The sequence below is a fragment of the Sus scrofa genome, chromosome 2 (genome assembly GCF_054392235.1).
Source record: "Sus scrofa isolate SSC_HxYL_T2T_F1_AM1 chromosome 2, Sscrofa_HxYL_maternal_Yorkshire_Landrace_v2.0, whole genome shotgun sequence".
In the NCBI taxonomy this organism is placed as follows: Eukaryota; Metazoa; Chordata; class Mammalia; order Artiodactyla; family Suidae; genus Sus; species Sus scrofa.
Genome location: NC_139384.1, coordinates 106,067,271 through 106,092,515, shown reverse-complemented (window position 1 = coordinate 106,092,515; position 25,245 = coordinate 106,067,271). Strand labels below are relative to the sequence as shown.

The following is a 25,245-nucleotide window of genomic DNA, read 5'->3' as shown; positions in this document are numbered from 1 at the left end:
GAATTAAAAAAGCAGACTCTAATATCAATTTTGGTAAAATAAATTACAAAATACAAAGAAAGCTGTTTGGGAGGTGAAAGATGGGAGAGAGCTACAGTGTGAAATCAAAGGATATTATCTGAGGTTGTTGCATCAAGAAATACATGGGAAAATTATTATTTAGAATTAAAAAGGCAAACAATGTTGGGAGTAAAGAATAATGATGAAGCTATTGGGAAAAGTTGTGGGATCTGGTACAGATAACCAATATCTGCATTTCCCCTGGTAGGAAGTTTTTGACTGTCCAAAATTAGTTTAAAAAAATAGATGTATTAACATATTATTTAATAATATGGTGGTAATCACCAGAAAAAGAAGAATTAGAAACAGTTTGAACTGTTTGAAGTGATTCTTTATGGGGGTAAAATGGGAGGAGAGAAAATTAGGCCAGAAGACTATAGCTTTTCATTTTAAGTTCTATACCGTTTTATTCAAGTTAAATTTTTTATTAAAAATTTAAAATATTATATAAGTATGTAATTCAATAAATGTATAATTACAAATAAATAAGAGACGGAGAAAGCTTATCTTACAGGAAAATTAATGACCAAATTAAAAAACTGTCTGTTCTCACTTCGAGCTTCTTCACACCCTTACACACAGTCTACATATTTCATGCCTCCTCTAGATCAGACATTCCAATATAGTACTTTCAGTGCAGGGCAGGGAGATTGTTTGCAAGTTTATCTCAGACATTCAAAGATCGACTGTTTGGGTTCACGTTAAGTGTAACAGAAACGTTCTCCGGAAATATCAGAATAGAAAATGAAAGGTGAGGGATGTTGTGGAACTGGCTTGGGGAACCTAACCTAACTGAATATTGGCAATTGCAATTTTCAAAATAGAGCCACAATTGGATTACCATTCAGTAATCCATACATAATATTAACTGACATTTATTATATGCTTAATTTATATCAAATAGTTTATATCCATTATGTTTATTCATTATAACTCCATGGGGTTAATGTTTTTACTGCCAATTTACTGTTGAAGAAATTAGGCGCAGAGAGATGAGGCAACTGGCCCACCCAAAGTCTCACAGTAGAAAGAAAAATGGAGAGTTAAGCATGTGAACAGCTCACCTGACTCTACAGTCCATGCTATGCTGCCTATCTATCTACGTACCTATTTGTCTTTAGCAATATAAGTGCAATCCTTGGATTCTTGGAAGCAAGCACCTGTTATTTGTCTGAGTATTTATTTCTCATGTCCTTATATTTCCTTCAACAAATTTTATGAGCAACGTTTTAATAGTGTTTTGTGTGAGGAGCTGTCTAATGGCTACGACCTCTGTCTCTAGAATCAGACTGCCTCAATTTGAATCTTGGTCCAGAATACATGTCATCAGCATCTTATGATGACCACCAGTGACTTAACCTCTTTGGGCCTCAATTTCCTCACCTGTAAAATGGTCATAATAGTTCATGTCTCAGAGGATTTTCCTGGGAGATTGAATGAGATAATACATACAAACCATTAAGAAAATTCCTGACACTATAACCTTCTGATCTTCCCAAGGAATCTTAGATTTTACTATTTTCATCAATTGGGAGATTTTTAAAAAGAATTTTATGGTAAGGGACTGCTCAACAATTTTAATTCGTATTTATAGTATGTGTTTAGAATTCTATTGTGTTCATTTTGTATTTTTCATCTAAAAACACTTATAATATAGGACACATGATAAGAATCACTAAAAAACTGCCACTCCCCTATGCTTTCAAACAGTTAAATAGACATTAGATACCCTGCATATTTATTCATTCATTTACTGATTCACTTGTTCTCTGAGCCATATGCCATATATGCTGGTAGGAATAAGGTGAAAATATACTAGTCTTCTACCTCTATCACCAAAAAGGCAGGCAAAATATGGTGCCCAAATTGGTATTTGATCCTCTGTCTTGTGCGAGTGCTGACTGTGGTAGGAATTAAGATAATGGTGTCTGGAATTCTGAATGTGCCTCTGTTAAGTCACTTGTAATCTGTTAACATGTAACAATTAAATGGCTGTGGACTAGCACAGCAGAATGGTGCCAAAAATCCTGTCAATGAATGCAAGAGGATCTTAAGCAGCTTATTGAAATTAAAAAAAAAAAAAAAAAAAAAAAGGAGGTGAAGTTTCAAAAATGGTATTCAGCCTTTATTCTGTGATGAGAAGAAAAATGCCAGAGCTTTAATTGCAAACATGATTTCCTAAAGCATTCCAAGTTTTCCTTAGAGATTTTCAGGGCCAGGGATTGACTATCCCTGCGCCTGCTTGGAAAGAAAAGGGCTTGATAAAAGTGCTGTGTCTGCTGGCACAGTTTAATCACTTAATACCTTGTTCCAATTGAAAACATAACCCAACCCCATTCAGTTGATGGAGCACCTACACTTGATCTGTCTATGGCTTGTGCAGTCACTGATAGTTCCAAAGGAAGTCTTGTAATTGTTGAAATAGAAATTAGGTTTATAACTTAGGGCCAAAATGAAAAAAATTAGTTGTTATAATTTGCTGCTGATGAGTCCTGAAAATGTTGTTCAGACTAAATAAGCTTGTGTCAGCCTGGAAGAATGGGACCCTAGTGTGGCCTGGGTACTAGGAAGAGAGGAGGGAGAGAACTGGGAGATGATTCTTTATTTCTGGAGAAAAACACAACTTCAAGGACACTTTCAGAGACCACATTCTCTACAGAGGTTTTGATTTTTATAATTGCTAAAACAGACTAGCTTTCTTCTAGAGAAAGGTGTAAAAATTAGCATAGGTATTAAGCCACTAACCTCAAAAGCTAGAAGAAAAATGTAAGTTCTTTTGGGGGGCATACAGTTCTTACAGATAACAACATTCCTGAGATCTTCATTTCCACAACTAGGTGGAGTGCTATTGTAGGAGATCATATAGCATTTAGTGCCCTTAAATTACTATAAGAACCAACCCTTTTATACATGCAAAGAAATGCAAACATAATGATTGCTAGGGTGGTTGTTGTGTTTTTGTTTATGAATGCTTCCAGTGTTGATCAGTTGTTTACACTTTGTACAATCATGAATCTCCTTAGGAATTTAGTGAAATATATGACCTTCTTCCCAGAAAAGTAGACATATGCATTAAGATATAAGATTCTTTATGATCTTTTCTGTACATTCATAGAATCTTAGATTGTTAGAGGTGATGGATCAGGTTAGGAAGTCCTCTTAGGCAGTTAAGACAGTATTAGATAGAGTAGACAGTTTAAATATAGACTAATTGTATAAAATTGTCAGGAAAATATTTGATGTTAATGTCTTATGTAACTGCAAAATACACTACAGTAAAGTAGTTCCTAAACTCTACACTTTTGAAATAGTAGATAACTTAGTTCAATATCCAAAGTTTAACAAAGCTAAGACCCAGTAGGACAAAACACTCAAGTTCACCTAGCTAGTTTATAGCGGGGAAAATGCTACTTTGTATTCTATGCATATCAGTATATATGCGTACTAAAGTTCCAAATTGTCCTATAAAGAGTAGATTCAAAGGACAAATATAACTTTTAAAAGGGTACTGTTCCTTGTCAATAATATCTATTCTGATTTCTACCTCAACATATTAGAACCTTATGTAGCAACAGGAGGAATTAAATTAAGAAATGCTTGTATATGTTTTTATTAAATCAGAAAATCTCATTAGCATGAATATTCTTAACATGTATATATTTTTAAGTGTCACTTATTCCTAATTCAGTTGTGTAAAAATAGAGTATTTTTTGAAGAATTTGAAGCAATTTTCATGCTTTATTTTTAAAGTCTTTTAATTATAGTTGATTTACTTCAATTTCTGCTGTACAGCGAAGTGACCCAGCCATACATACACATATATATGCATTCTTTTTTTTAAAGCTATCTTCCATCATGCTCTAACTAAAGAGACTGTACACAGTTCCCTGTGCTGTATGGTAGGACCCCATCACCCATCTTTTCTAAATGTAATAGTTTGCATCTACCAACCCCAAGCTTCCCATCAATCCCCTTCTTATGAAACTTTAAATTCAAGAAAAAATTTCAACATTGCTTTCCAGGGAAGATTATTTGAAAATAGAAATAATTTTTGAATTATTAAACCAATCAGTTTGTTAAAAATCAAATGGTTTTAGTTCATGGATCATATACCAACAGGGAGAACAAGTAGGAAATAAGTGCAATTAGGAAGGGTTTTAATATTGGCGTATTTTTGAAATTGCATGTGTGAAAACCTTCTGTGAAGAATCACCTGGGGAGGGGAGAGGGGCCCTGGCATCCCCCTCTGGTTGCCTGGCAGTTGGTCTGTGCCTCTAACTCTGAGAATCCGGGAGTTTGATCCTCAGCTTGTCCTGTTGAGTCTCTGCTGCCTCCTCTGGAATTGCCATTATTTTGAAAAACGGGCATTTCTGAGGCACCAACCATGCCCACTGCATTCATCCTCCACCCTTAGATTTGGAGAAGGAATGTTGTTTTGACCTTAATTTTTTTCCGGAAGACTGGGTTCTGACCGGTGTTGCTGCCAAGTGATTAATTCCCTCCGTGGAGGCGATCTGCCCCCCTGGGGACAGCTGGTGTCGCCTCATGGAGTGCGGAGGCGACCTCCGGCCACCCTAGGCGCATTCTGCCATTCTGGGCCCAGAGCTCTGCTCAGGTTGCGACTCCACTCGCCTTCCACACCCTGCCAGAGCTTTCAGGGTTCACATTCTAGGCGTTTGGCTTTGAGTGCAACTCACTCCAGAGAACTTGGGCCCGCGTGGCCAAAGGGATTAGACTCCGGACCGTCGCCTGCAGGAAGCACGGAAGTTCTGCTAACTTTGGTTCTCTCCTTTTCCTCTCTTGTGGGGAGAGCTGGAGTAGATAGAATTGCCTCTCTAATCGCAGTGCTGGGAGGGGCTGGCTAGGTGGGGTGAAGAAGAGGAGCGCGATTCCGGAATCGACCCCTGGCCCAGGCCTCCCCCCCACCCGCATTGGCTGGGCGGGAACCCGGGAAATGGGTGGGAAGTGGCAGCCCTAAGTTTTGCATTCTTGCTTCTGCTGGAGGACGTTGTTTTTCGGTCTATGTTTTGATTTTCTTTTTTGATTTCTACTTTTCGTGTTCTGTTTGGAAACAGGTACTTGTTTTACTTATACCCCTGCCCCCTTCAACACACCCTCTTTTTCCTTTTTCTGCACCCCTAACTCCTAAGATGTGCGCTGGTGTCAGCAGCTATCCTGACAGCCGTCTAGTCAGTCAAGCCCCCACTGCCTGGGTCGGCCAGCCCAGACCCCAAGGAGCCCTGGGGTATTACAACTCGATTTCAGTAGCGCGGTTCCCTCCACTCTGGGCATTACTTTTGGGAGTTTTCCGCGCACCATGAGTTGCAAGTCAAGAGAGTAACCATAACAGGGGCGCTACAACAGCGTTGAGCCCCGGGGATGGGGGTGGGGATGGGGATGGGGATGGGGGTGGGGGTGGGGCTAGCCACACCCAATCCTCCCATTCGGTCTCAGAAAGACTTGTTAGAAACTCTGGTTTCTTTTCTTCATCAAGCTTTACATTTCACTTCTGTTATGAATTCCCAAATGGAAGGCCGGCGATGGGGGAGGGACCATAGAGGGAAAAAAAAAGAGCCAACAGGCGACACATATACTTATTTCATATAAAGAAACGATACATATGTAATTTTAGATATTCTTCCGAATTAGAGTGCTGAGGCTATAGAAAACCTATTTTTAACACCCCCTTCTCTCATAACGGCCTTGATTGCCTAAATTGCTTCTAATTGGGTGGCACACTTTATTGGAGACCAAGGACGCATGACAAGCAGCCCTTATTCTTTCGCAGATTTAGATAATGTCTCAGGATGAATGTCTTTTCTGAGCAGGGAAAAACTAGAAAACTCTTAAACTGCCCAGAGTTTTCCTAAGGGGTTTGTGGAATAGGGGAGCAATACCCTGACCATCACACAGTCATGCAAATAGATGGCATTTTACAGAATACACTACATAATAATCCACTGCCAACAGTTTCCTCCAAGTCTGGAGTGACACAAAGAGTAAACTTTTTTTTTTTTTAAACCTCACTTGGCCTTCTCTTTCTCTTCTTTTGCATCTGTAAAATTTTCCAGCACACCTCTTTAAAACACACATATATGTTTTCTTCCTCCCTTCCTCTGCCTTCCCCTTGCTCGAGGTCTGTGCGGCCCTGGCGCACAGCTTGCCTGCCCTGACAGCAGTGAGCAAAGGTCATTACCAGGCAGGCAGGCGCCTTTCAGCATCACTGGAGTGTCAGCAACTGGCGGATATTTAGCAAGGAGTTCTGAAGTGCACCCCAATTTGAGTGTGCTGAGGGCTAGGGTCCAAGGTGAGGGCTGGTTTGTCTAAGGTGCTCTCTGGCCACCGGTGGGTAGGACACCTCAGAAAAGTTATCTGAAGATGGTGAAGTTGAAATATGATCAACTGAACAAATCTGACATGGAGACATCTCATTATCCGGCCAAACTGCAGTTTGACTTTTTGCATTATCCCCCAAACAAAGATAAAATTATTTGAGGCCACAGGAAACGTGCCTAGAGGAAGTGTTCCTTTCAGTGTCAACTTTAAAGGCAAAGATTCTCCTTGCAATTCTTTGTCTTCATTAAAAGAAACTCCAGAATGGCTTGGGAAAGCCCCTTTAGGACACCTTAAATTGCACCACAGTAGGTCCTGGGTGAAGCCAGAACACCCCAAGGTGAGGGTGCTTGTGAGTCTATCAAAGGCAAGTCCACCCAGTTCACCTGCCTGGAGAGTAGGGAATGAGCAGCCTCCGTGCCTCTAGCGCGTCTCCTGTTCGCGTCCCGCTGAGCTCATGCACAACTTTTCTGTTCCTTTTATGCATCAGAGTGAAAACACCTTGATTTTGGATTAATCTAATGCTTATGTTGCATTAAAGGCCCACAGTTATACAGCTTTACATGTTATATTGGCCCTCAGAGTGAGTTTATCAGCCCCATGAAGAAAGATTTGGGCAGTAAGAAATTCTCAACGGTGGCATTTCAATTTGGTGACTGCAATAGATGAGTGCCTCACCCCTGGCCTTGGTTGGATTACCAAATACTGCTGGAACTCCCTGGCTGTCTTTAGAAGATTCTCACTTATGCAAGTTGCCCCTCCACTCCTTCTTTGATGGGTTGGAGGTACGATGTGGAGGAAAACATCCCAGATTCTGGACACTGGCAACTCTGAAAGGTCGGGAGAAATCCCTCCTATTTTGGAGATGTCTTTTGGCAGCAGTTTAAAAACTGAGAGGCAACACCAAAACGTCTCCTTTTAAGAAAAGGTAGTCCTGGTGATTCAAATCCGATCTCCTGGCGGGCAAAGAAGCAATTTCCTGGAAACGAAATTGACATTCAAAGAGGGTCAGGTAAAGCCCAGCACCCCTGGCCATATTTTGGACCCCAGAAGGGCACTTCCCCATCTCCAGCACATTTAGAAAGAGAAAGGAAAAGGAGAGGAAAGAGAAAGCAGAAAGGGGGAGAGGGAAGAGCGCAAGGGAGAAAGAAAGGGAGAAGAAGGGGGATATTTAGCAAGTTAAGAGGTTAAATATTTGAACAGATTTGTAAATATATAGACAGCCCTTGTTATTTGGAATGTGTAATAATGCCTTTTGTGGTGCCGGCTGGCTGGGAGGCTGCGGAAAGGACCGCTCCCTAGCACCTTGCTCCCTGGGAAATCAACTGCAGAGCTCAGGAGCTCCCAAAACAAAAACAGGGACTACCCTTCTTTGGGGAGGAGGGATTCTCCTATCGGGTCTTTAAAAATAAGAAGGATATTAGTGGGGGAGAAAGTAAAGGAAAAGAGGAGTAAATGAAAATGTTTAATTTTTCTTAGCTAAGATTATTTTAGGAGCGTCCCAGAAAGCCATCTTCAGGCTGAAGTAATTTCAAAGTATTGTTTAAGCTGGTAACATGCTCCAGCTCTCAGTTATCTATTGTGAATCCATTATTTCTTTGAACCCAACTCTTGTCTTACAAGTGCACGTGCACTTGTGTGTGTGTGTGTATTTAGAAATCCTGGGTTCACTAATGGTGCATCTGTAGCTGGGGAGGGTGGGTTTCTATACGTTCTTTTCACGTTAGTTAATGTTTCCAGGAAAACTGTACTGAGCGGTGTTGATGGCATCTGTCTTCTGCTTGTGCCGTGGGCGGAGGACACAGGCTGTGGGTGTGTCCCTCTCACAGTTGCCCTGGTGTGTGCTTGCGCGCTCACATGTGTTTAACGGGTTCTCAGTGTGTGTCTCAAACGGAGCCCCCCCCCCGCCTTTTTTTTCCGTCGGAGTCTGCGTCCCCGCGTATATTAGTATTATGCAAATAGAATTACTCTGCTTGAGTGTTTTCTGGAGGGGGAGGGGATGAGCCATTTAAATTCTTCCCGTATTTCCTCCGCAGTCTATCCAATGCAAGTGAATTCACTTGGATGCCTTTTCTGAGGGGGTGTGTGTGTGTGTGGGTGTGGGTGTGTGTGTGTGGTGGTGTGCTGGTCACTGTGTGTGTGGGAGAGTGAACAGCCTGTGAGCACCTTGAGAGTGTTGTGTGTTCTCTCCTGTCTCTTCCCCGCTCCATGTTTTGTGTTCTCAGGGTGATTATGTGCATATTTACATATGTGTGCCTATTTCCCTGCCTACATGTATTGTCTTTCTCTATAATCCACCCATTTCATGTATATTCTCTTATCTCTTGGTAAAGTGCTTTTTTATTCCTTGAAGAATATTTATTGCTGTGATAATCTGAAATGAAAAGTGGTCTCCCATGAAGGAGATGGAAGAGAAAGGAGTGTTCATCTTTCTTAATAGACGGGGCAGAGCCAGTTGACTGGATCACAGGGTTTCTCTGCACTTTCTGCGTGTCTGTGTGTGTGTGGGGTGGGGACAGGGACAGAGTGGGGGGCGGGTGGAAAGGCGAGGAAAGGAGCCTTTAACTAGAACAAAGATGGGACATCGCGCCCCCTCGCGGCCAGGCTTCACGTTGCGCAGACCTGGCCCTCTTGCTTTTCGTAGCCGAATGAATCCTGTAATTTCCTCCGTTAAACCATTCAGGAGCAGCCTGTGAGACCCAACCTCCAGCCCCCAGCCAATAACCAGGCGCCATGCAAATCCCCTCTTCCGTTCTCCAAACCAGGTCGGCTCTTACTGCCCCCCCCCCCCCCCCCCCCCCGCTTCCATCCTTCGCTCTCCACCCTCTCCCTCCTCTGCTGCGCCAGAGCAGCTGCCAGAGAAGAGGGCAGTGCTGGGTGCTTCATGCATATACACATGATCTCCTACCTCCTTCCATCTTCTCCTGCCTACCCTCCTCCATCCCTAACTCTGTCCCCTCTCCACCTTCCGCAGCACCTTCTCCGGTTTCCCCGCTGCGTCCATGTGCCTAGACATCCAGTTCTCAGAGCCCTGGTCCCCAGCAGCTGTTTCCCAGAAGGAGGCCTACATGTGCTTTTGGAGCAGGCAAGGGAAAGGGAGGAAGGCACTACCCTTGAAATCCTCTTGAAGGTCAAGTTTGAGACTTGCCAAACAGGGGCGAAGGGTATTGAAAATACCTCTGCAGGGTTGCAGGAAGGTTCTGCACGCAGACTGCTTTTGAAATGCCTTTCTCTTCCCTAAACACCAGATTAATTTCTCTAAAACACACGATGTACTGGTCATGTCCAAAGCAGGATGATGATAGATGATTTTGTAAGCCCAGGACTATAGTATGTATTTGTCTTGTGCATCAAGGCTACAGAGCTCCTTAAATCTCAAAGAATTGGAGATGAGATCAAAATGCATTAGATCTACTTAGTAGTATCTGGGAGAGTGAGAAGTAGGAGTGTGGCGAGGGGGGGGGGGTAGTGGGAGGGGGAGATGCAAGTGGTGGCCCCAAACTTGCTGAAGATTTGCTGTTCAAAGTCAGCGTCTCTAGGGCTGCAGATGAGCACTTAGAGGGCAAACAGGACCTGTGGAAAGAAAAAACAAATCCTTGAAGAAAAAAATAGGACCTGGGACTAGTAGGTTGTTACTGTTACTTACTGGGCTTTTATAGCCACTGATAAAGGGTATTCAAGCTTTGAATACTGCTCTGAACTGACCTTGAGGCACATTGAGGTAAAAAATGTCAGGGGAGAAAATCTCAGTTTGTGTAGTGCTTTGAGATCCTCTAATGAGAAAGCAGTAAAATAGTGAAGTGATTTCGTTTCATAGACGTCTACTTCCGTACAGGAATATTTAGAGGACTTTCTAGTGAAAATTAAGTAATTCCCCCTTAAAGCTTACACCATGGAGAAGTGGGTAGAGAGTGCAAGATTTGGAATAATATCTTGTCAGCATTCATTCATTCGGCACATTTATATGGAGTGCTTACTGCATGCCAGGTACCCAGCATCATCTTCCACACAATGTGCACCTTGATTCTCAGGCATTCTGGAAGTTAGGGAGAGGAACTGGAATTTGGAAGTTTTCCTCTCTGGAGTTGCTCATGTTCTTATAGGAATAAGAGAAATAACAGGTAAATGTGGTACAGCGTCACATGGAACATGGAAACAACATACATATCTGTCTGGAGTACAGTGAATTAATATATTGGCATATTCCTAGAGTGAAACCCTCTGCAGCAGTTAAAAATGAATGGGGTGTCTTGAAAGCAATATTGAAAGAAAAAAAAGATGTTAATGTAAGATTAATTTATATTAAAACAAATATGTGAATGTGTATATATATATTTATATATATATGTATATATTTTTGCTTTCCAGGGCTGCATCTACAGCATATGGAGGTTCCCAGGCTAGGGGTCCAATCGGAGCTGTAGCCACCGGCCTACGCCAGAGCCACAGCAACGCGAGATCCGAGCTGCGTCTGCAACCTACACCACAGCTCACGGCAACGCCGGATCGTTAAGCCACTGAGCAAGGGCAGGGACTGAACCCACAACCTCATGGTTCCTAGTCGGATTCGTTAACCACTGCGCCAGGACGGGAACTCCAAAAGCTTTTAAGTTTAATTAGGTCTCTTATTTATTTTTGCTTTTATCTCCTTTAAATCCAGATAAAAATATTGCCATGATTTATGTCAGAGTGTTCTGCCTATGTTTTCCTCTTCAAATTTTATAGTATCTGGGCTTACATTTAGATCTTTAATCTGTTTTGAGCTTTTTGTTTGTTTGTTTGCTTGTTTGCTTGTATATAGTATTAGGGAATGTTCTAATTTTGTTCTTTACATGTAGCTGCATAGTTTTGCCAACACTATTTATTGAAGAGACTGTCTTTTATCCATTATATATGCTTGCCTCCTTTGTCATAGATTAATTAACCCTAAGTGTGTGGGTTTATTTCTGGGGTATCTATTCTGTTCCATTGATGTCTAGGTCTGTTTTTATGCCAGTACTGTACTGTTTTGATTACTATACCTTTGTAGTATAGTCTGAAGTCTGAGGGCACATTTTTCCTCCTCCATTCTTCTTAAGATTGTCTTGGCCATTTGGGGTCTTTTGTGTTTCCATACAAATTTTAAATAAACTACAAGAAAAAAACTTCAAAAAACACAGACATGTGGAAACTAAACAATATGCTACTAAACAACCAATGGGTCACTGAATAAATCAAAGAGGAAATGAAACAATACCTAGAGGAAAATGATAATGAAAACACAGTGATCCAAAACCTGTGGGACTCAGCAAAAGCAGTTCTAAGAGGGAGGTTTATAGTGATAGAAGCTTACCTCAGAAAATAAGAAACATATCAAATAAACAACCTAATATTACCCCTAAAGCAACTAGAGAAAGAAGAACAAACAAAACCCAAAGTTAGTAGAAGGAAAAAAAATCATAAAGACCAGGGCAGAAATAAATGAAATACAGACTAAGAAAACAATAAAAAAGACCAATGAAACTAAAAGTTGGTTCTTTGAAAAGATACACAAAGTTGATAAACCTTTAGCCAGACCCATCAAGAAAAAAGGGAGAGGGTCCAAATCAATACAATTAGAAATGAAAGAGAGAAGTTACAACTGACCCAGAAATACACAGGATCATAAGAGACTACTATAAGCAACTATATGCCAATAAAATGGACAACCTAGGAGAAATGGACAAATGTTTAGAAAGGCACAATCTTCTAATACTGAACCAGCGAAAATATGAACAGACCAATTACGAGTAACTGAACTTGAATCTGTGGTTTAACAACTCCCGACAAGCAAAAGTCCAGGACCGGATGGCTTCACAGGCAAATTCTATCAAATATTTAGAGAAGAGCTAACACCTATCCTTCTGAACTATTCCAAAAAATTGCAGGGGAAGGAACGCACCCAAACTCATTCTATGAGGCCAGCATCACCCTGATACCAAGATCAGACAAATGATATCCCCAAAACAGAATAGTACAGGCCACTATTGCAGATGAACATAGACTCAAAAATCCTCAACAAAATAGTAGCAAACCAAATGCAACAATACATTAAAAGGATCATATACAATGATCAAGTGGGATTTGTCTCAGAATGCAAGGATTTTTCTGTATCTGCGAATCAATCGGTATGATATACCACATTAATAAATTGATGAATAAAAGCCATGTGATTCAGTAGATACAGAAAAAGCATTTGCTAAAATTCAACACCCATTTGTAATAAAATTAAAAAAAAAAACCCTCTCCATAAAGCAAGCATAGAAGGAACATACTGTCAACATAATAAAGTCCATATATGGCAAAACCCTCAGCTAACTGCACCATCAATGGTGATAAGATGAAAGTATTTTCTCTAAGATAAGGAACAAGACAAGGACATCCATTCTTACTACTTTTTTCAGCATAGTTTAGGAAGTCCTAGCCACAGCAATCAGAGAAGAAGATCAAAGAAAGGAAATCCAAATTGGAAAAGAAGAAATTTAATTGTCACTGTCTGCAGATGGCATGATTCTCTACATGGAAAATCCTAAAGAATCCACCAGAAAATGACTAGAACTTATCAATTAATTCAGTGAAATTGCAGGATATGAAATTATTATTATTATTATTTTTTGTCTTTTTGCCTTTTCTAGTGCTGCTTCCTGTGGCATATGGAGGTTCCCAGGCTAGGGGTTCTAATCAGAGCTGTAGATGCCGGCCTACGCCGGAGCCACAGCAATGCGGGATCCAAGCCCCATCTGCAATCTACACCACAGCTCACAGCAATGCCAGATCCTTAACCCACTGAGCAAGGCCAGGGATCAAACCCGCAACTTCATGGTTCCTAGTTGGATTTGTTAACCACTGCACCACAGTGGGAACTCCCAGGATATGAAATTAATATACAGAAATCTGTTGTATATCTATACACTAACAACAAAATATCAGAAAGCAAAACTATGAAAAATTTCATTTATCCTTACATCAAAAATAGTAAAATACCTGGGAGTAATCTGTCTAAGGAGGCAAAAGATCTATACTCTGAAAACTGTAAGACACTGATGAAAGAAACTGAAGACAACATAAACAGATAGAAAAATGTACTATGCTCTTGTATTGGAGGAGTCAATATGGTTAAAATGACCGTACTACCCAAGGCCATCTACAAATTCACTGCAACCCCTATCAAATTACCAATGGCATTTTCCGTAGAACTAGAACAAATGATTTTAAAATTTGTACAGTTTTTAATACAGTTTTAAATTTATATAGAGAAAATTCACTTGGGGGGGGTAGAGTTCACTTCTATGAGGTTTGCAAATTCAGAGTCATGTAATCACAATGACAAGCAGGAAACAGGACACTTTCATCACCCTACTCCCCAATTCCTTTGTGTTATCTTTTGTAGTCAACTCTTTCATAAATTTAAACTCTGTTCTCCCTCCCTTTAGTTTTACCTTTTCGTAATGACAAATAAATGGAATCATAGAGTAAGCAGCATTTGTATGTGTGTGTGTGTGTGTGTGTGTCTGCCTTGTTTCACTTAGTGGAGTGAATTTGCTCTTCATCTATGTTGTTGTATGTATTAATAGTTTATTCCTTTTGACTGTTAAAGAGTATTTTGTTGGACACACCACATTCATATGGACATACTACAGATTGTTTATCTTTTTTTACTAGTTGAAGGCTATTTGAGTTGTTTCCAATGCATAGTTTCTTGATTCAAGGGGCTAGACTTATGGTTGTCCAGGGTGTTTTCATGTATAATGGGATCATCTGTGAATGGTTAGTATATTATATGGATAAATGTGTTCAGTTTTTTTCCCCCAGAACCTAAATCTGTAACCTGATATTAAATATTGTGTGGTATTGAATTAGGCAAAACCTAGTATAGAAAGGTATAGAAAAAGATATAGAAAAACACACATGTTCACAGTCGTTTGGAAGCTGTCCTTCAACTAAGGTGTAGTGAATGCAGTAGGAGAGACTAACTAGAAATGCTGTTTTTTTTTTTGTTTGTTTGTCTTTTTAGGGCTGCACTAGCAGCATATGGAGTTTCCAAGTCTAGGGATTGAATGGGAGCTGTAGCCTCTGGCTTATGCCACAGCCACAGCAACGCCAGGTCCGAGCCGGGTCTGCAACCTACACCACAGTTCATGGCAATGCCAGATCATTAACCCACTGAGCAAGGCCAGGGATGGAACCTGAGTCCTCATGGATACTGGTCAAATTTGTTTCTGCTGAGCTCCCCTAAAAATGCTGTTGATTAGCATGTGAATTTACAAGTGTGTGGCCAATTACCTAGATGTCTAACTCTTTTTTGTTTGTTTGTTTTTCGTCGAGGGCCTCACCCAAGGCATATGGAGGTTCCGAGGCTAGGGGTTGAATTGGAGCTGTTGGTGGCAACCTACACCACAGCCACAGTAATGCCAGATCCAAGCCGAGTCTGTGGCCTACACCACAGCTATGGCAATGTCGGATCTTTAACCCACTGACTAAGGTCTAGTTGTATTCATTTCTGCTGTGCCACGACAGGAATTACCCTAGATTTCCAACTCTTTGAGCATGTGTGTACTTCCTACAATAGAACTCTGACTTTTTCCTAAGTATTTCCCCAATCCTTATTGAAAGATTGACCTCTGCTCTGTGAGGTCCAGGCAAGTTTTACTGACTGGCAGGCTGAGTTCCCACCTATCTGATACAGGATGACTACTTGACACCACCAGTCTAGGGGTTCTAAACGCTTGTAAGAATTCAGAGTGACTCCAGATCTGGGTCTATACTGTCAACCCTCAACCCTTCTTCTGGTTTGATTTCCTCTTGTTCGTCCGTTGCTGGTATCCTGAAAAGCTGAGAGCTGGATGACAGCGTAGTGCTGAGGTTAGGCACAGAGTGTGCAAGCCTCTGGGCAATATAAGCATATCTTAATGCATGCCTCAGAGTTCCACAGTCAAACATCAGTTGTGAATTACTTGCTTACAGCCTTATTTATTTATTTAAAAAAATTTGTAGCCCTCTCATGGCTGTTTGAAAGCTGTCTTTGTCAAGGGCAGCTATCCCAGTAATAAGATGGGAAGGAGAGAGGTAAACACATGTTCAGAGACTGACTGCTTTTTGGGTGTTGTTTAGAGGAAAGAGGACAATTTCATCTGTAAAAAGTGATAACAGCATTGTGATCAAAGAGTGCTGCCTGTAGTCCTAGTTCTGTTGCTGAAACAAGCCGTTTTTCTAACTTGAAATTATTACACCCAGTTGCTACATGTGAGACTTTGCATGCATGTCATCTTTAGTTTCATTTCTAATAACCAGCACCACCCTCTGGCAAATGACTCTAGAAACAAAAGTTTCATTTAGTCAACCAAGGAAATATTTAGTAGAAGAGGCACTTGGAATTTACTTTGGATAAATTCTTAAGTAAAAATTATAGAGATTAGAATCAAGGGGGGAAGATGACACATTTTAGTTTTATTAAGGCTCTGTGAGACCTTGGGAAACATTATATGTACTTGTACCACAATTTTCATATTTATAAGAAGGCAAAAAAGTGAACATGTTATTCTTTATGATTTTAAGATTCCGCCAGCAAGAAGGACTTCATGAGTTCCAGACTTGCTGTTATGGATTTCTTCCATTAACCCTGCCACACTGGATTGATGGAGATACCTACCATCTCTTTTCCTGCTTAGGTTAATTACAACACAACTAAGAGCATCTTCATGAATTGGTGCTGCCTTGGTCCCAAGACTGTGATTTCTAATGAAAATGAAACTCCTGATGGTAAAAAGAGAAAAGAAAAAAACACCTTTTAAATAGCCACCAATTCTATGATTGTGGATGAAGCCAGTAAAGCCTTTTCTCTTCCAGGTTTTGTATTTTAAAATGAGATTCTATTTAAGAGTGTTACAGTCATGTGATATAAATCAGTGGCTTGGCTTTTTAAACTTTGGTTCTCTCTCCTGTAAAGCAGCATAAGTGAGTGCCTTATCATAACGTTGGAATAATGACATCTCAAGGCCTGTGTGCTGCATTCACAAGTGAGGCAAGTCCCAGAACGGGGTTGACTCAGCAGTACCTGACTGGGCTGCTTAATGCACTGGTGAATACCATTGCCCCTAGGAATTAAATATAGAGGTGCCTGGAGCTTGTGTAAAGTTCTCTGTGCCATTTGAAAAAGGTACTCAGAGAAAAGATAGGCTGATTTTTAATTTTAATGTTTTACTCATCGGTTTAAGTACATTTACGGTTTACTTTGCAAAATGTCAACAGACATCCCAAGTGGATAACATTTAAAAGAGATTGAATTTCCTCTATTTATTCTAATATCATCTCAAAAATGTGGTCATCAATGCCTACAGGTTTATTGGCTAAGACAACCCATTCAAATGATTATTACAAAAATCCAACAACACTTTGTCATTTTCCACATTACCTCTAAAGTGGCTCTTCACAAAATTGACCATTTTACAGCTGCTGCCTGTGAGAGTCTTTATTTAACATCCCTAGTAGGTATGGTCAGAAAATAGTAGCATAGGTATGATTTACGCTACAACATTTGGGTGGCAGGAACTGTTGTTTTGTTAGGTATTTCTGAGTTAAATTAGAACTGGCTTGCATCTTTCTTTCAATAGTGTATCCTTAGAGCACCTCTTCCCCTCTTCTGGATTATCCAAGAGTTCTTTGGGTTTACAGTCTCCAAAGAAGTCCTCTGGCCACTCTGGGACCAGAAGAACCTCTGGGACCAATGCAGTATTGTGTCCCGTGACCATATTTTGTTCTACAGAGCTCTGTCCTAGGATGTTCCTTTGAATAAGGGGCTTTCTTCCAGGATTCTGATCTTGCTGCCCATCCTTTGAGTTCCTGTACCATCCAAAGACGCCCTGGAGATATTAACCCCCTCTCCTGACTGCATTCCCATTCCCTATCTCAGAATCCACAGTCCCACATCCAGCCTCCAAGGATTCACCCTGTGGGCTCAGGGGTCTTTCCTTCCTTGGGCCCCAAGCAAAGGATCTACTCCTCTCCTTTCTTTGATAATAGAGCTTATTTATTAATAGAATGGGCCAGACCATAAAAATGCAAATGTCTATTTAGATTTGGGAACACTCATGGAATCTTTTTGCTACAGGGGCAACAACAAAATACTACTTAGATCTTCATCAAGTCATCCTGTTAATTAGTTAAGTCTTCAGTGCGGTGCCCAGTTTAAAAGTCAAAAATGCCAGAACTTACACAAAAGTGAGAACTGGCCTTTTTAAAGGAGTCACTTGCCATACATTTTTACAATTATGCTACCCTACCATCATTCAAACATTTAAAAAATGTTCTTCATATTTTCAGAGCCTACTGCCCAATCTTTTTTGCTCTCAAAGAGAGCAAATATTTATATTTAAAAGTGAATTTGGAGTTCCCATCATGACTCAGCAGTTAATAAACCCAACTAGCATCCATGAGGATGCAGGTTCGATCTCTGGCCTTGCTCAGTAGGTTAAGGATCCGGCACTGCCATGAGCTGTGGTGTAGGTCGCAGACATAGCTCAGATCCCAAGTTGCTGTGGCTCTGGAGTAGGCTGGCAGCTACAGCTCCTATTCGACCCCAGGCCTGGGAACCTCCATATGCCACGGGTGTGGCACTAAAAAGACAAAAAAAAAAAAAGTGGATTTGATTTTGGAAATAGCTCAAAGTTATTTGGCTTAGGTTTATGAATAAAATCAGTGTGAAAATCTGCTTTTGGTCCAAAAGAAGGTGAAATTATAAAGTAATGACACTTTGAAAGTCTTACCAAGTGCTAAAGGAATTTCCAAATGTAGTGTGATGAATGGAGTATCAGTATAATGTAACTACTGGAAGAATGACACAAATCTGGATGCAAATATTCTGGTATATTCATGACCAACTATTCTCATTACTGTCTGTGAAGGTACAGCTTGGATATTACACCCAAAGTTCTTGCTGAAACTATGTAGTAGTAGACCGTTGCTTCTCAAATTCAATGGGGACATGAATTCACTAAGATTAAAATGCAGATTCTGATTCAAGAGTTCTGGCATGGGGTCTGAGACTAAGCGTTTCTAAGCAGCTCTCAGGTGGTGATCCAGGGACCTCTCTGTGAACATCACTGGCCTAGACTCTTTTTAATAGCCTTTGTAGGCAATTAAATCTTGGTTTGCACAGGGATAGTGCTACTCAGGTTAAGATACATAAGGGTTGGTTTGTTCCTTTGAACTATATTTGTTTATGTTCATGTGCATATGAACTTTGCCAGAGGAAAGAGAATTTTCTGTGTACTTTATCAATGAAGAAGCAGCAATGACCCTGCCCCATTTCCTTAGACTGGGTGTTTTCTTTATTTAGAACATAACAAAAATGTCTATGGAAAAAAAGTGACAAATATTTAGCCTCACTAATTATTACATGGTGGTTATCATCACATGAGAAAAGGCAAGTACATTTTTTGATATATATAAAGCTGTTATTTCTGATTTGACAATTTTTGAAAATGATGTAACGAAAGTTCTCTTCCTAGCTAGCTAAAAACAAAATCCTGTTTCACAGCTAAAATGTAAACAGCTAAGATGTAATTGGAGGATGAAATTTCACAGCTACAAAAACACAGCTGTGAAACATAACTTTAGACTGTAATGAAGCCAAATAACTTTGCATGCTAATAATGGATATTACAAATAAAGATGAGAAGGACCTTGTTAGAATATTTTAGTGTTTAAATACCTTCAGTAATGTTACCTATTTAACTGAGAATATTCTCAAGTTACCTACCACATAAGCATCTATTGAATGCTTGCTATGCGTATTTTGCTAGAAACTAGTGATACAGAGATGAATGTGACATAAAGCCATTCTTAAAGGGGTTAGTTTTTATTACACAATAGTTCCTGTGCAAAACAATTATTTTTGAGGGTGTTTTTTTTAAGATTATAGATGCAAATTGGAAAAAGATTAGAAAATACAGAAAAAGTTATACAAAGTAAAATATGTGCTATTAAAAATCCATCTACTATTAACATATTTATGTTGTATTTTATTTCCATTGACCTAATTCTAGGTGTTATTGTTTATGGCATCTTGATGTACTTTATTATTATTTGTTAACTGTGGAAATAACTTTTGTTGGCCTGTGTGAAGGTATAGTTCAGTTGAATTGTTATGCTGATGATAGCCTGAGCTGAATTTTGGAAACTCATGACCATGTACATGGTGTGTATATATTTGTATGTGTATTAGGGTGGAGATTGGGGGTCTTCTCTGGGTTCAGCTCTTCCCTAATATTTGAAGGCCCCTTTAGACTAGTATAAGGAACTGGAGAGGTAGCTGGAATTCCATGTAACTCTGTAGGTATTAGTGGTCTGAAGACCCTTGATGTTATAACTGATAGGATTTATGTTCCCAGAGTTACCCATAATGCACATTGTATTTTGCTTTCTCAATTTTGTAATAAATATTTTAGATTGTGATAATTTTGGATTGAGGGAAAGTGGTTCTTTCTAAAATCTGTTGCACATTTTTATTGTCTGTAAAATAAGGTACATGAACTACATGTTCTCAATTTTCTTGAAGTTTTGAGTTTTGAAATCCTGATAAATACCTTTATGTACCTTTGGTAATAACCTTAGAATCAGATTACAAGCTATAGGCTAAGTCTGGCCCACTACCCATTTTTGCAAGTAAAGTTTTTTTAGAACATAGTCCTGTCTATTCATTTACATATTTTCTATGGCTGTTTTCAAGCTACAGTGGCAGAGTTGAATAGTGATGAGATAATTTAAAAAGCATTTACTATCTAGAAAAAAATGTGTTGACCCTTAATCTAGATTATTAATCCCTTGAATCAGTAAACACGCTTTTCTTCAGATACTTGGAGTGTGAATAAATTTGATATCATAGTTATGATGGCAGAAGGTGTGGATATGGAAGATATTCCTGGGTCATATAAACAGCTCCTTTTTCTATTTTTTTCCCAAGGATTATTCCTAAATAGAATTTACTTGGGCTTGATTTCCAGAGGTCAGCTAGATCTGCATCAGGTAAATGTCACATCTGCTGTCATGAGAGAAACCAGGGTGTTAGAGTGACATTCTTTTGAGCCTGGAAAGATTCATCTTGAGTGACTCAAGCAGGAGCATTTTCAATTAATGTAGGGACCCTCTGTAATAAAAACCAGGCCAAGAAAGCCATGAGCTTTTAATATCATAAGGTTATAGGTTTATTTCACAAGGAATAGGGGTCAAAGTCGTGGTAGTGGTTGATAAACACATTCTTCCCGAAGAATAGACAGGGCCTTTCTCCAGGCAACCAGACCATGGAGTCTTTGGAAGAAATGAACCGTCTCTGGGAGAAAGGGTATAAACCTTCAAGTGTTGAGGAAAAAAGTGATTTGCAATATTATGGATGAAGAGTGTCCTAACTGATTTTGAAATGCCCTCCCTTTCCATAGACCACTGACTCAGAGGAAGCTTAAGCAGAAACAGACCTCTCTGAGCTCCCAATGAAGATGGAGATGGCAGTCTGCAAAACAGAAGATGAGACCTGAGAGGAAAGAGAGTGTTCTGTGCTGAGAAGCCTAAAGATAAGACTGTGGAAGAGAACCCATGCTTGGGAGAAAGGTGGGAGAAAGGTGAGAGAAAGAGAGCATCCATAGGGAACACCCTCTGAAGGGCCAAGTAGGGAGAGAGACATTGCTCTACTCAAGTTCTATAGAAGGTCTAGACACCTATAGACTTCAATGACCTTGAACTTTGGGATCCTGGGCTGCTCCGGGACACCCATTAAGCCTTTAGTAAAAGAGTGTCCATCAGAATCTAGTTTGTATGATTCTGGTGAAAGGATTCTGGCGTGACTATCAGTCTGCATCGGAATGGGTACTGCCAGCTAAGGGCTGGCCAACCTGAGCAGTCCTGTGGCCTCTTGCTCTGATTTCTCCTTTGGTGGAAGTTAGACTCATCCTCTGCTGGGCAGAAAGGAAATTCCTGCTCTCAGCTCTAGAGAGCCTTGGTACATTCATCTGATGGGAAGTGATTGGGCATCTGAGATGATGGGAACTGACTGAGTTTTCCTTTTTGAGGTATGCAAAAGATTTAAAAGATTATTGAAAAGAATTCAATTTAATTTTCAAGAGAAATTAGAGCCTCTTGGATCAGCCACAAATAGAAAAATTAACTTCTCTTCTTATTGATTCCTTTAGTCTTTTTCTTGTCATCTTGGCTTTGCTTACTCTGATGTTATCAAAGAGAATAGAAATGTGCCAAGTCCGTTTCCTCTAGGAAATATTTAACAATTACTTTCTGAGGTCCGGTTGATTTGGGGGAGTGGTAAAAACTGCAGTTTATTCAAGTTCCTGGGTTCCATTTTTCCTTGGGGCCCCTCTCTGCCTTGTGGGTGGATGTAACTAAGGTGATATCTTTAATGTAGGCTCTCACTACAAACTGGTAGGATCAACACAGCAGGCAGCATTATATTGCAATGTCTATGAGAGTTGTCCCACATCATAACAGCTTCTGGGGAAAGGCTGATGAGTCACTTATACGATTTTATGTTGATGTAGAGGATGACCCTCAAATAACCAATCAATTAAAATTTTGATTTAATGGAAATTAGTCAAACAAGTATAACAGGATAAGCTATTAAGAAGAAAACGTTAGGCTGAACCACATGAACTTGCTGATATTTAGATATCTTGAACTAAGAAAATGGAAATTTTGTATGTTTTAAGCTGATATATAAGTAGTCTCTTGTACTTTTTTCCTCCTACTTTTTAGTGATGCTATTGAAATTTTCCCAAGAGAAAAACAGTATGTCTTTCTCCACTCCTGGAAAAAGAATCCAGTAGGGTATTTTAAAGATCTTGGATATCCTTACTGGTTTTCTCTTACTCAGTTTTCCTCTTTTGCTTTTTAGATCCACTAATTCCATAGAGCAGGGTGAGATAGTTTAAGAGGGGAATGGCAGGTTTTTCTGGTCCTAGAGGAGCCTGCCCGAGAACAGAGAGAAAGGTCATGAGGGGCATGATGTGTAAGAGAGTGAACTGAGGTACCTTGCATGCATTGACTGTCCTGTGAGGGGGCAGGACCCTGCAGGAAGTGGTGAGAGGAGGCTTAGGTTCTGGAGTCTTGGTGGACCATGGAGAGAGGTCTCCATGCCCAGGCTTGGGCAATTGCTTTTGAATGATATGGGCCTGGTGAACATAATACACTCAAAACCAGAGGTCTTTTCTCAAATTTTCCAGACCATACTCATATAACAATAGGAAGGACTCCTAAAACAAGATTTAGTTTGGAAGACAGGTCACCACTATACCACTAATGTACAAGATTTAGTTTGAATTGTCTCTTGACTTTAGCAGGTATGGGCAGAGCCAGGTTAATTTGTGTGCATACACATACACACATGCACACTCACTATGTTTCCTGTACCCGTGTCATGAAGGAAATTCATGTTTTTTACCTAGATTTAGTACTAAACAGATGAAACAATTTGCCTCATAGAGACACAACTAATATATATCCTTTTTCCCCCCAGGATAAATAGGATAATTTTATTTTAATTGTTCCTTAAAATAAAGACACAGTAGAAGTTTTATAATTCAGTATAATTAGACATGATTTATAATTTTAACTTTTTTTAAAAAACAAATGACAAAAGAAACAAAGAACTAGTCAAATTATAAAACTACCATAGCAAAGAGAAACTACCTTTCTATTCAAAACATGTACTACAGTTAAGTTTCCGTAGAAAACTTTCTAAGATTTTTAAGCTAAACTTTCTTAAAAGGGTTTACAGAAAGTTTTTAATCTCAAGTCATGAGATTAAACACTTCCAGTCACCCTATACCCTTCTGGTCACCTTCCAGAGATCTATACCTTTGTATTTTTACCTTCCCCTAAAACTTGACCTGCTGAACAAAAGTTAACTTTTCAGCACATTTTTTTTTCCCTTCCAGTATGCCTTATTTGTTATTGAAATCACCATTCTGTAGTAATGGTTACAAACACCATAGGCTAAGATGTACTCACTCACTTTGCTTTTCTTGTTCTCTACCTTTAGTTTGTGAAGTTTGGGAGAACGGATTTAGTATATCAGAGTAGAAATCCAAGCGTCTCCTCTGCACCCAAACAATTCATAAAGGTGAAGATCAATTGATTGGTGAATCAACATCTTCCAAGTCTGGTTCTCGATTGGTTCACCCCCTCCAGGTCCAGGATTCTCACTGCAGTCAGTCCTGGGTAAATGTCCACCATTCCTAGCTTTACTAAGAGAGAACGTACTATATACAATGTTGCCAATTGGTCCATGTGACTTTAATTTTACCTCATGTATTTATCTTGCATACATCCTATTACTTCCAGAACTATTGACAACATCCTGGCAATCATGACCTTTCATAGCATCAATGTGGTGACCACTGGTATCAGGCTGCTTTGACTAAAACTAAGAGAAAAACTAATAGAAAGAAACAACAACAACATAAACACAGATTAAATGATAGGGACTTAATTTCCCTCCCATTTTAAGATCCTACGGAGGAAGCTCCAGGGTAGCTTTAACAGTTCAGTGATGTCAGCGTTCTGGGCTGGCCTTCTCTGACTCTTTTTTGATTTCATGGTCACAATATGGCTGCAGTGGCTCCAAGCATCAGGTCCTTACACAAGAGCATTTCACAGCAGAAAGGGAGGGGGAGGATTTCTCCTCCGTATCATTCTTAAAAAGGGACAAGGGGAGTTCCCGTCGTGGCTCAGTGGTTAACGAATCCGACTAGGAACCATGAGGTTGCGGGTTCGATCCCTGCCCTTGCTCAGTGGGTTAACGATCCGGCGTTGCCGTGAGCTGTGGTGTAGGTTACAGATGTGGCTCGGATCCCGCGTTGCTGTGGCTCTGGCATAGGCTGGTGTCACAGCTCCGATTAGACCCCTAGCCTGGGAACCTCCATATGCCGCAGGAGCGGCCCAACAAATGGCAAAAGACAAAAAAAAAAAAAAAAAGGGACAAGGGCTTTCTCAGATGACTCTTGGAAGACCTCCTTTGACATCTCATTAGTTATAATGGGGTCAATACTCTCTGTCATAGTGAAAGTGTAGCCAGGACGGTATTTACTATTATTAGTCTCTATGTTTGTTACTGAAAAAGATAAAGATGGGGAAAACTCTTGGGTAGGTACTATTTAAATCCATGCTGCATTTCTGCCAAATGTGCTTCCTTGAGTACATTTCTAAAGAAAATATCATCTCCCTGGTCTTAAACTTGCAGTAACTTTCTTTTTATTTTTTATTTTTTTTTATTTTAATTTTTTTCTTTTTTTTATATATATTTTTTTATTTTCCCACTGTACAGCAAGGGGGTTAGGTTATCCTTACATGTATACATTACAATTACATTTTTTCCCCCACCCTTTGTTCTGTTGTAACATGAGTATCTAGACTAAGTTCTCAATGCTATTCACCAGGATCTCCTTGTAAATCTATTCTAAGTTGTGTCTGATAAGCCCAAGCTCCCGATCCCTCCCACTCCCTCCCCCTCCCTCCCACTCCCTCCCCCTCCCTTCAGGCAGCCACAAGTCTCTTCTCCAAGTCCATGATTTTCTTTTCTGTGGAGATGTTCATTTGTGCTGGATATTAGATTCCAGTTATAAGTGATATCATATGGTATTTGTCTTTGTCTTTCTGGCTCATTTCACTCAGTATGAGATTCTCTAGTTCCTTCCATGTTGCTGCAAATGGCATTATGTCATTCTTTTTTATGGCTGAGTAGTATTCCATTGTGTATATATACCACCTCTTCCAAATCCAATCATCTGTCGATGGACATTTGGGTTGTTTCCATGTCCTGGCTATTGTGAATAGTGC

General features: G+C 40.0%; 1 protein-coding gene across 1 annotated transcript in view; it reads left to right on the top strand.

Moving 5' to 3' along the window:
- Positions 1–23,833, top strand: part of TMEM161B (transmembrane protein 161B) — a 124,095-nt gene extending 100,262 nt beyond the window's left edge. Inside the window, exon 13 of the transcript XR_014838234.1 lies at positions 20,844–23,833. The gene's annotated coding sequence lies outside the window, so the exon portion shown is untranslated. The remainder of the gene's footprint in view (positions 1–20,843) is intronic.
- The last annotated feature ends 1,412 nt before the right edge of the window (positions 23,834–25,245 follow it).